Source organism: Mus pahari, chromosome 13 (genome assembly GCF_900095145.1).
Source record: "Mus pahari chromosome 13, PAHARI_EIJ_v1.1, whole genome shotgun sequence".
Taxonomy (NCBI): Eukaryota; Metazoa; Chordata; class Mammalia; order Rodentia; family Muridae; genus Mus; species Mus pahari.
The window spans coordinates 70,996,200-71,007,451 of NC_034602.1; the positions used below are offsets into that span (position 1 = coordinate 70,996,200).

Sequence of the window (11,252 nt, forward strand, 5' to 3'; positions counted from 1 at the left end):
ACACACACACACACACACACACACACACACACACACACACACACTCACACTCACAGAGTAAGGAAAATGAATCCTTGTAACTCATAGTCTCATTTTTCAGGCTCAATAAAAGCGTGTGTATGTAACTCTTCAACCCATTCTTTCACAGATACTAAATTTCCATGTTTATTTAGAAAATGTGAGTGGTGGTCAACCAATCTCCTGGTGATATTTACTAAATATATGATAAGCATACATTTATTTAGATTTAGTTAGCATGGTAATTAGAGTGATTTTATACTAGAAGAAATCTTAGAATTTTAAGTCAAATATTATACCCATCACTCTTCATTTTCAGAAATTGAAAGGAAAAATAATGGGTATGCTGGTATTGGGTCCGGTTTGCTTGACCACAGAGTAGAACATTGTGTAGCGTCACTGTATCTTGAATATGTAAGGATGGTGTATAACTCTCAGGAATTGGATTCATTACTACCAAGTACCACACACTAGATAATCACTCATACCACAAGAAAAATTTTCATGTGTATTTAAAATGCTAGTCACAATGTCAGCTTTTTCAAAACAAATTTTCAAATTTTTGTTTCCCATTGAATTTTCTCTAGTCTCAACATCCAGCTGTTATTCTTTAAGGCTTATTATAAAATCGTCTGCCCCTTTTTTTATTCCCCTGGTTTGGAAAGGCTGGTTGTGCTGTTTGGCATCAGCTCTGTGTGATGATAGAGCCCAGGGGGAAATCTCAGGTCTCTTGGTCCTTTGGATTTGAGGCTCAGGTGTTTCAAAGCCAATGTTCTGCCATCTGGCTTAATCTCTGAGGAGGTGTTCTGGCAGGAATTCATCAGGCAGGAAGGAGCAGTCAGTTTGATCAAAATAACTTAAAAACAGCATTATTAGAGGTCTTGTTTCGGGTCAACACTTCAACTGTTTCTAGCTGTCTTGGGGAGAATAACATAATCTATCACTCTATCCAGGGTACACTATTTCCCTTTGGATACTGTGTGCAGCAGTGATCACATCTACACGTTAGATAGGAAACACAACAGAACCATCGACCCTCAGATTCATACTGACTTGTATATTCTGTTTCAAGGAATGATTTTGTGTTAACCACACCTGGCTGCTTGCTTCTTACCAGAGAGTGCCCATTCAGATCCTACTTCTTTTTTCTTTTCTTCTTTCTTTCTTTTTTCTTTTTTTCTTTACTAGAGCAATAGGAGAGTTTTAATTTGACTCACTTTTGAAGAGCAGAAACACAGAAATGGACTATCATGTATAATTGCTTTCTCTAAAGGTTTGCTATTCTAAGATCCTGGGACATCCTGAGTGCTTTGTAAAAGGATGAAGGAAAGTAGCATATCCCCACCTAAAAAAAAAAAAAAAAACCAGAATGAAAAGTGTTGTTATTGCTGTTAAATAAATTCAACAACTAACAATGCTTTTCTCTTATTAGCTTTTCTTGTACGGCAGTGCTCTTGTTCATCTGGGAGACTTACCTTTTACATGTCCCTGTTTGAAGGTCTTTTGCACAAGGGCTTAATAACAATGATTGTATTATAAATAGTAATATATCAAGAGCCCAAGGATTTTTCCTCTGGGTTTTATGCGTTTGTATCCTCCATCCCTGAATCCCTTCTACTCATTCTCCTTCCCTCCTTCCTCTCTCCTTCTGCACATCCCCAATAAAGTGTGTGATGGGAGATCCCAGGGAACACTGTGGTCATCTTAGTTTCATGGTCAGTTTCACTGCTGTAAGTCGAGAACTTAATAGCCACTATTTTAAAATATTTCAAAATATTTCACATTGCAATTGCTTTAAGGTTGATTTCATAAATGCAAAAGAGTTGAGAAAAATAACACCCGGGATTCGATGTATATGTGTTTTTTTTTTCTCTCTTATTGTCTTGCGTGGCATTTATTTATTTATTTTATTTTTTCTTTTTTTTTGGTTTTTCGAGACAGGGTTTCTCTGTATAGCTCTGGCTGTCCTGGAACTCGCTCTGTAGACCAGGCTGGCCTCGAACTCAGAAATCCACCCGCCTCTGCCTCCCTAGTGCTGGGATTAAAGGCGTGCACCGTCACGCCCGGCTGATTTCTTGTATTTTATTTTAATCAATTGGGGGAAAATTCCACTACAGCTCTCAGCTCATCCCAATTATAAGAATATTTATAGGAGTGAATTGGATAAGAGATCAGAAAACCCTACCTATTCCAAGTAACTAGTACCTTTATATTAAATTAATAAGAGAAGTACTTATGAAAGAGCTCATGGGCTTTTGTTGCTAAACCTGACAACCTGAGTCCATTCCCTAGCATCCATATAGGGAAAAGAATCTGCTCACACATTGCCCCCCCCCCCAACCTCCACATGTGAACTATTAACACACACACACACACACACACACACACACACACACACACACACACACACNCCTGGCTGTCCTGGAACTCACTTTGTAGACCAGGCTGGCCTCGAACTCAGAAATCCGCCTGCCTCTGCCTCCCAAGTGCTGGGATTAAAGGCATGCGTCACCACATTCTTTTTAGTTCATAAATTCATTGAAAAGCAACATCATTAAATGTGTAAACTATCAAATCAGTATAATTTTGAGAATTATCATATTTCATATTTTTAGAACTAATTTCTGGGGCTGTTTGGTAACATGAAAATATTAGATGGTACCTTTCCCTGGAGAGTTTTATTATGTTACCATAGTAGTAAATTATGATTCCATAAAATGAGTATCAAAGTAGAAGTTATAAATATCCAATCTTCTTGTCCGTAAGGAAGTGCTCTTACGTTCTTTCATGTTTATTTTTCTGAGTTTTTTCTTAGTCTATTCATATTCACAGAAATGCTAATGTATTTATATATTCAAAATATGTATATGAAAATATCTTCTGTGTGTATGAAATGTACCTAAGATATCTACTCATTTAAAAATTAGAATTTGACTTTTTGACAAAATGTTCTCTAGTTTGTATATACTTTTGAAATTTACCTTAAAAAGCTTTTTTTTCCTGTTAATATATATAGACTAATTTCTTCCTACCTTAGTAATCATATACCTATATAAATGATATAATTTGGGATCTATGATTTAAAATAGAACATTTTATTAGCATTTCTTTAATTTCACAAACATATATGATTATTGTGTATTCTATAAGCATAGAATTTACCCTATCAAGATGTTCATATAAGAATAACTGTATTTTTAATATTTATGTATTCTTTTTGAAAAATGTTTTGGAGATATCTGATAAAATAGCCATTATAAATTTAACAATGATCCCTGGACTTACATCTTTACAAATCAATTCCCCTAAGCTATTTTCAATGAGGCACCCGTAACAGTGTGCACAACAATAATAATCTCAGCTGTCTTCAAAGGGGCAAAACAAGAAACCAATGCAAAAATCCCAAGAAAAGGAAAATGAAAACTAAATTACAGCCTATGTATTATATATAAATATAATTATATTAAAACACATGAATGATAAAGACGAGAGTAACTTCTGTAAATGGTCTTTTCTGTATTCCGCAGTGTTCTCTAGAGAATGCTGTGCTTGGTACACCACGGGTTAAATATTAGTGATATTAATGTATATTTATATGGTCTTTTAAACATGTTCACGGGGAGTTTTGTGAAAGGTATGGTGTGATCAATGGAATGGAAGCAGGCCCGCCTTGGCATTCCCCTGAGCTACTTGGGAATTTTTATAGTGTCTGCACTAAAATGCATGTAGAGTTCTTAAACAGGTTAGATTAAAATTTGCAGCTTATGCTAATCTTCAGTATGATAATTGCTCACAAGAGTGACACAATTTGTGAATATTTATTACACATTCATAAGTATTGTGAAGGTAACTAATAGTAGACTTTTTAGTTTTGTAAATTTTTAGCAACAGAAGTGGTAACTTCAGGCCCTTTCTTCATAGAAATCCTAGAAATATAAAGCTTGCTTCATCATTTTCATGTGTCTGGGTGATCCCCAGGGAGACCATGTCTTCTGTATTTATTCCTCACAGGTCCTTTTGACATACCTCTTCTCCGAATAAGCTATATGTTTCTAAGAAAATTGACATCTGGATTCATAGCTTTCTTCAATTTTTATTGATGATATCATCGATCTCCTTGTGATTCTAATCATTTGATAATAGTATACCATGACCGGTTTCAAAACTCTCTCCTCAAAAAATAAACCATGCTTCAGTAAGTGAAAATATATATGTATGTGTATCTATAAATAGATATAGATATAGATATAGATATAGATATAGATATAGATATAGATATAGATATAGATATAGATATAGATATAGATATAGATATAGATATGTATGTATATGTATGTGTATATGTATGTATGAGTATATTTATGTATATATGTATACACACACATATACATAATGTTTATTCCAAGCAAGATTAAATTGGACATTTGAGATTGTGTCATGTATTCAGAAGTTCAGATGATTTCAAACTTACATATTGTTGAATTCTGAATTCTTAATTTGCCATTTCTAAACTGTGGTTGACAGTAGATTGCTGAAACAGCAGAGTGGATCTGTGGATGTGGGGAGCTACTGTATGATTGAAGGCGTGCATCCTCTCCTTAATCACATCAGTCCTGCAAGATGCCTTATCTCAAATCAAAAATGATAAACTTTTGTCTTTGTTTTTATGCTCACTTAAAGTACAACTATGGTAAATCACTTCACTAATCTAGTGTGTATAAATTATGGTATTTGGAAAAGTTTATCATTTTCTAAATCTTACTAGACTTAGATGCTACAAGTTAGCAAAGGTTTCTGTAGCCAGGTAAGTTTGGCAAGCAAAACATATTGTTTCCTTTCCAAATTCACAGTGTATCATAACACCTTAAAGCCCATAAGAACTCATATTAGAAGAAAATGACTTAATATAGTTTATTGTACATTTATAACCCATTTGGAGACTTACAAACTTTATTTTTTTCTTATAAAATTTAGAATTAAATAAACAGTTTGAGAAAGGCTGGCCCAGATTATCTTTTATATTATATATTCTCAATCCTTTATTTTTATGGCTCTATAACTTTACTTTATATATTTGTTTAGTCACTGGGAATATTCAGGACAGGCACATTTCAACATTTCCATAATTCATCAAGGTGGCTTTGTGCGCTCTATCATCCATAAATAAAATAATACAACAGTTTAGCGACAGTAGACCTTCCTTAAGAAGTATTGCTTTGAGATCAGCAGTATTTTGTATGTTATATGAGAGTGATAAGAAAGGGGAAGTTCCTCCCCGTGCAGTTAGTATGATTTGTGATCTACATTATAGCAAGTAATTCCTTATTCTGTAGTCATCACTCAGTGAGAATGTGCATTTATTTAGAACTTCCTTCAAAGTCATGAATGACTTTGAATGAAAGAAGATACAGTACTTTTTTTCTATGTGCATGTATGACTGAGAATTGCCAACAGTTAATTTGCATAATTTAGTGATTCTGATGTGTTGCCTGAGCAAATAGAAGTTAAACAGATACAGGCAAGTACAGGATTGTAAAGTTCAAAGAAACGCAAACTTGATTAACAAAAGTCACTGTCAGGGACTAATTGTGATTCTGCAGCTTAAGAGTCCTTGAATAATGTCCCTCAAAAGGTCAGCCAAAAGTCCTGATTCTTTCTTCTGTTCCCTTGAAGAGAATTTTTAAATTTGGGTATTTCCTGGCATCAGGGAAATCAAGAGAGACATGAGCATTTTTTCTCTTTCTTTAATAGTTTATTGCATGAGTTAAAAGATAGATGAAAATAATACTTGAGCTTGTTGTGGTCAGCAAGAAAGAAATTTGTCTTGGAATGCTGTTAACTAAGTTTACCATGTACCAACTAGAGCCCTGTATATTGTATACTTTTTCAGCGCTTTGGAAATTATACACTTCATTTTCATTAGTAACTGTTTCATTGTGTCGTTTGTTTTTTTCAGAAAACGATTTCTAGTTTTTACTTTCTCATATACTGTTAGCATATTAAAGATTCATGCCAATGTAATTAGTTATGCATCTTAAAATAATTATGTTGGTTTTATTATAAATATGGGATGTAATTTCCCAAGACCATAGCAGAAATAATGAATTAGTATTTAGACACTTTTTTTCTAGCTCTAATGATTAAATGATTGCTTCAATAGTGTAATTTTTCAACTCTACATAATTAATGACTCTGAATAAGCAATTAAATTATGTTTAATTTTGATAACTGTTATGATTAAATAATTACATATTTTGTTATTTCTAAAAATTAATTGTTTTATTGGCTGTGATGTTGATTGAGTTCTCACACATTTAATTTATTGATTTTTGTTTCATAAAAAAAGTGTTTTCTGGGACAAACAGAAAGCTTATGCTGACTTAATGGCAGAAATTCTAGATTTATTCATGGGCAAGAATAAAGCCAGTAATTCATTGATTAAAAAGCATTACATATATGATATTTAATTTTTATGAGTGTGACATAGAAACTATTAGAAATTATTTTAATGGCATACTGCATATCTGGATTTTTTTCTGCCCTATTATGGCTGTTCATCATTTTCTTAGTAACTTGAACAAACATATTAAAGAGTGTGTTTTCACATCTGTAGAGGATTTAGTTGGTATCAAGCTGTTACATTTCTGAAAGAAAATTTAATGTTGTTTTGTGCAGTCTATAAAATTCTTTCGTGTTACAAAGAAGCTTATGATGTCTTACTCTTTTTTTTTTTTTTTTTTTTTTTTTGATTCAAGAAAACCTAGGATGGATTATACTTCTGTAGTCTAGGAGGTGAGGAACAGCTCAGGGAGGTATGGAAGGAGGGCTTATATTCAACCGTCAAACATGAGGGATAACTTAGTACACACTAACTACAGCAAGTCCTGTGCTTGGGGAATATATACTCATTGCAGAAATACACAAACAAGCTGAGTTCAGCAGTAGGATGGGGAAGGAGACAAATGTGTTTGGACTTGATGATCTCCAGTCCTAATGAATTTTGACAGTTATGATTATGTCATAAAACATATAAGACCAATCTCAATTGTGTTAATGACAGTGTTATGTTGAATAGAATAATTACAAGTAGGATTGAGCAACAAAACGAAATAAAAACACAAAATGAGACCAGGATTTGGACCACTTTTAGAGGACCAAATTAGAAAAATTAAGGATTAAAATAGTTCCAATCCATGTCACGTGAAGAAAATTTCCATGAAATAGCAAATTCTTGAGGGCATGCTAGCTTTTCATAGATGTGTGGGATGTCATAGTTCATAGTCTTCTTAGTCTGCATTTTTTTGTAAGTGGCTGGCATTCTTGTCAGGGTTTATTCAACTTTTCAAGCACCTTGAATAAAACAAACATAATAGAAACCTCAGATACCCCAAATGGTATGTGCACTATCCCTGAGATCTCAAATAAGGTAATAATTATTATGTTTTGTCATTAAATACTTGTGAAAATTTCTTGCTTTAAGAAGAAAATCAGGTGTGTTTATTTTTTTTTTTCTGTTACCAGGTAGGAAGTTATATTGGGTTTCATCATCCTTTCCCAGTGACAAAGTGACTTCCTAGGTCTTTGAGAAGCTGTGGTAATGTTTAGGACAGTAGGCATCATTCAGTGTATTAACAAAATATTAAAATAGACTGTACTATACCTGTGTTTATAACAAGGTATTCTGGTTTTGAGTATCTAACTCACAACTGCTTAGAATGCTGTTTTGAACTATAAGCCTATAATTATATGAAAATCCATCCAGGTATAGACAGTAAATACAATATATGCAAGAGAATGGGATATCTGAACATTTACACTGGGTGTCCCTGGGGAAAAAATGAGCCATACCTGTCAAAATACCTATCATGATGCTTCACATTTTGATAAGCTGAGGATTAGAAAATCTTGTACATTCCATGAAGAAAATGTTAAAATCTTACACTGTTCCATAAACTCAGAATCAAAAGCAAATAATTAGCCACTTTGGGCTATGGGCTCTTTTCTCACCGAACCCTTATTTATGAATCTTATATCCAGATAGTTTGTTTCATCGTGATAAAATGGGAACACAGTGTAATTGTTAAAACTCTGTAAGATAGTATGAATCTTTATTATATTTTTTCTTTGTAAGCAGTCTATATTCAGAATGGCTTTTCTTTTCTCAAAGCTATCTGTTAGAACCCTAATTAATCATTTATTTGAGTGTATGTGGGGAGGGGTAAGGAGCAGCTGTGTTTGTCTGTATATGTGGAGACCTGACTGAGGTCAGGTGTTCTCAGTTATTCTCCACTTTGTTTTATGTGATGGGTTCTTACCAAGCATGGACAAGTCATTTCACTAGACTTGCTGGCCACAGAGTCCACATGACTCTACATGACTCCCCACCTCAACCAAGAGTCCACTTTCACCTGAGTGCCAGGACCACACTCAGTTACTAATGCTTGAGTCAGCAGTCAGTCAGTTGTATCCAGAGGGCCAACTTCCTGGACCCCTAATGAACTCATTTGTTACCTTTCATGGATCAATATGCTGACAGTGTGTTAGTGTGTCTCTGTATGCAACTGTGGAGAATACAGTTTGGTGATTTCTTTCCTAAACTTATAATGGAAGTATAAGAGAAACTAACAAACAAAACAAAACAAAACAAGACGAGAAAATACAAAGTAAGAAAATAAGAAGCCAATATAGGAGGGCTTAAGTATAAGTCCCTAAAAGTCTATTAATGTTTGGCACAGTAATGGCACTTGTGATACCTATACTCCTAATGATGAAGTGGGAGGCAGATGCAAGAGAATTTCTGGAACCTCCAAGTCCACGTAGCTTGCAGTAAACAGCAGCAAAGAGAAAGAAGACATTTCTCAAGTAAGGTGGAAGACGATGTCTAGCAATCATGTTTGTGCTCTCACCCACATACCTGTGTGTGCCACATGCATGTCATCACACACAGGCACACCAGCACACATCGAACACACATACATACACAGGCATACCAGCACACATCAAACACACACATAAACACAGAGAAATAAAATAATGCCAGAAAGATGCCCAGAGGAAAATACAATTTATTTTTATATGCACATGTTTATAATAAAAATAGTTACACTGTAATTATTTTTCTATGTTATAGAGGATGTATTTTGCATATAATTATGCCATAAAATTCAACATTATTCAAGGAAAGTTTTTGTATTGTTAGCGAAGCATTTCTTCATCTTTGTTTAATTTTGTTTCTTAGGAAAAGTCAATGAGACTTTTAAACATCCTGTATCCTTTTTCTAAGAGGACATCATTCATATCATATAATGTATATTTTTATTAGCACAAAGCAGAGTGGTTGTAGATAGGAAAAATGTGACTATTCAAACAAACCCTGGGAGCAATACATATTTCTAAAATACATTGACAAAGCTTACATTCTCTTGGACATGGGAGTATAATTCTCAAATTAAATTTTACAAGACAGAATTAAGGTTGCTTAATGAATAAAAATAAATTTCTACAATGCAGAAGCTAGAATATGAAGAAGGTCTAGTTGCAAATGTAAAATATGGCAGGTTTAGTAATGATTTTAAATAGTTAAGTAAATCATGACTATATCATTTTATTTGATGGTGTTCCATAAACTGCAAGGCTTGATAAGCTGATAAATCTACCTTTTAATATCCAGTGATTAATTTTTGAATAAAATATCTCTGTGTCTATTACTGTAGCAAGTAGCTAAATCTGTTTTAAGAAGGAAAGGAATCTGCCCCCAGTGCCAAAGTAATTATACAAAAATAAAAAGTGGGCTTTTAGTGCTGTTCTTTTAACTGTATTCTTCATGTATTTCTGATGACATTTGGATTTGAAAGTTAAAGTGTTGAAAGAATGCATATTGAGATAGACATTTTTATTTAGCTATCTCATCTATCTTATTGTGTACAATTAAGAACACACAAGTACTGTTTTTTATGGCAAGCTGCTAGGTCTTTGTTCAATGTGTATAATGTTGTTCTTAAAAAATGTAACAGAACAGACTGAACGCTAAAGAAATAGCAAAGCTTAATGAAGGAAATATCATAAGTGTCATCTATGAATTCCCTACCTCCTTCCTCCATGATGATCACATAAATACGTTGGGTAGAAAATAGCAATGACTGTTTTTATCTCAACTTTCTTTTTTCTGTTGAGATTCGCTTTGTGACCTAGAATATGATCTCTGAGGTGCTTTTGTGTTGGGTGAAATGTTCCGTAGGTATCATTAGGACCATTTGAATCATGTCTGTTAGTTCCATTATTTCTCTCTTTAGTTTCTGTATGGATGACATGTCCATTTGTGAAAGTAGGATGTCGACTTGTCCTACTATTCACTTGGGGTGGTTCTATGTGTGATTTAAGCTCCAGGAATGTTTCTTTTGTGAATATGGGTACTTTTGCATGTACAGCATTGAGACGTCATCTTGGTGTATTTTTCTTTTCATGAGTATGAATTATCCTTCCCCACCTCTTTTGGTTAACTTTGGTTAAAATTTTATGTTAGTCTATATTGGAATGCCTACACCAGCTTGTCTCTTGGGTCTATTTGCTTAAGAAGTCGTTTTCTAGCCCTTTACTCTGAGGCAATGCCTGTCTTTGATAATGAGGTGTGTTTCTTGTATGCAGCAGAATGATTTCACATCTATTCTGTTAGTCTATGTCTTTTTATTGTGGAATGGATTTTGGTGGTGCTGGTGTGTGTGTGTGTGTGTGTGTGTGTGTGTGTGTGTGTGTGTGTGTGTGTGTGTGTGTTTCCATTCTTTTGGTTTTGCTCACATGAATTTATTTATTACCTATGTCCTCATGGGTTTAGTTAACCTCCTTGGGTTAAAGTTTTTCATGTAATATATGTAGGGTTGGATTTATGGATAGATATTATTAAAATTTAGATTTGTCATGGAATGTCTTATTTTCTCCATAAATGCTGATTGAAAGTTCTGCTGGGTATAGTATTTTAGACTGACATCTGTGGTTTTTCAGAGTCTTCAAAACATCTGTCCAGGCCCTTCTGCCTTTCAGAGTCTCTGTTGAGAAGTTGGGTATAATTTTAATAGGTCTGATTTTATATGTTACTTGACCCTTTTCCTTTGAAGCTTTAATATTCTTCTTTTGTTAAATACATTTTTTTTTTTTTTTTTTTTTTTTTTTTTTTTTTTTTTTTTTTTTTTTGGTTTTTCGAGACAGGGTTTCTCTGTATAGCTCTGGCTGTCCTGGAA

General features: G+C 33.8%; 1 protein-coding gene across 22 annotated transcripts in view; it reads left to right on the forward strand.

The window, feature by feature from the left end:
• Adgrl3 (adhesion G protein-coupled receptor L3) overlaps nt 1-11,252 on the forward strand; it is a 777,100-nt gene that overhangs the window by 141,275 nt on the left and 624,573 nt on the right. Inside the window, exon 1 of one of the 22 annotated variants that reach the window (XM_029545378.1) lies at nt 4,086-4,213. The exons of the other annotated variants lie outside the window; for them this stretch is intronic. The gene's annotated coding sequence lies outside the window, so the exon portion shown is untranslated. Of the gene's footprint in view, nt 1-4,085; nt 4,214-11,252 lie in introns of those variants that run through there. 22 annotated transcript variants of the gene reach the window in all.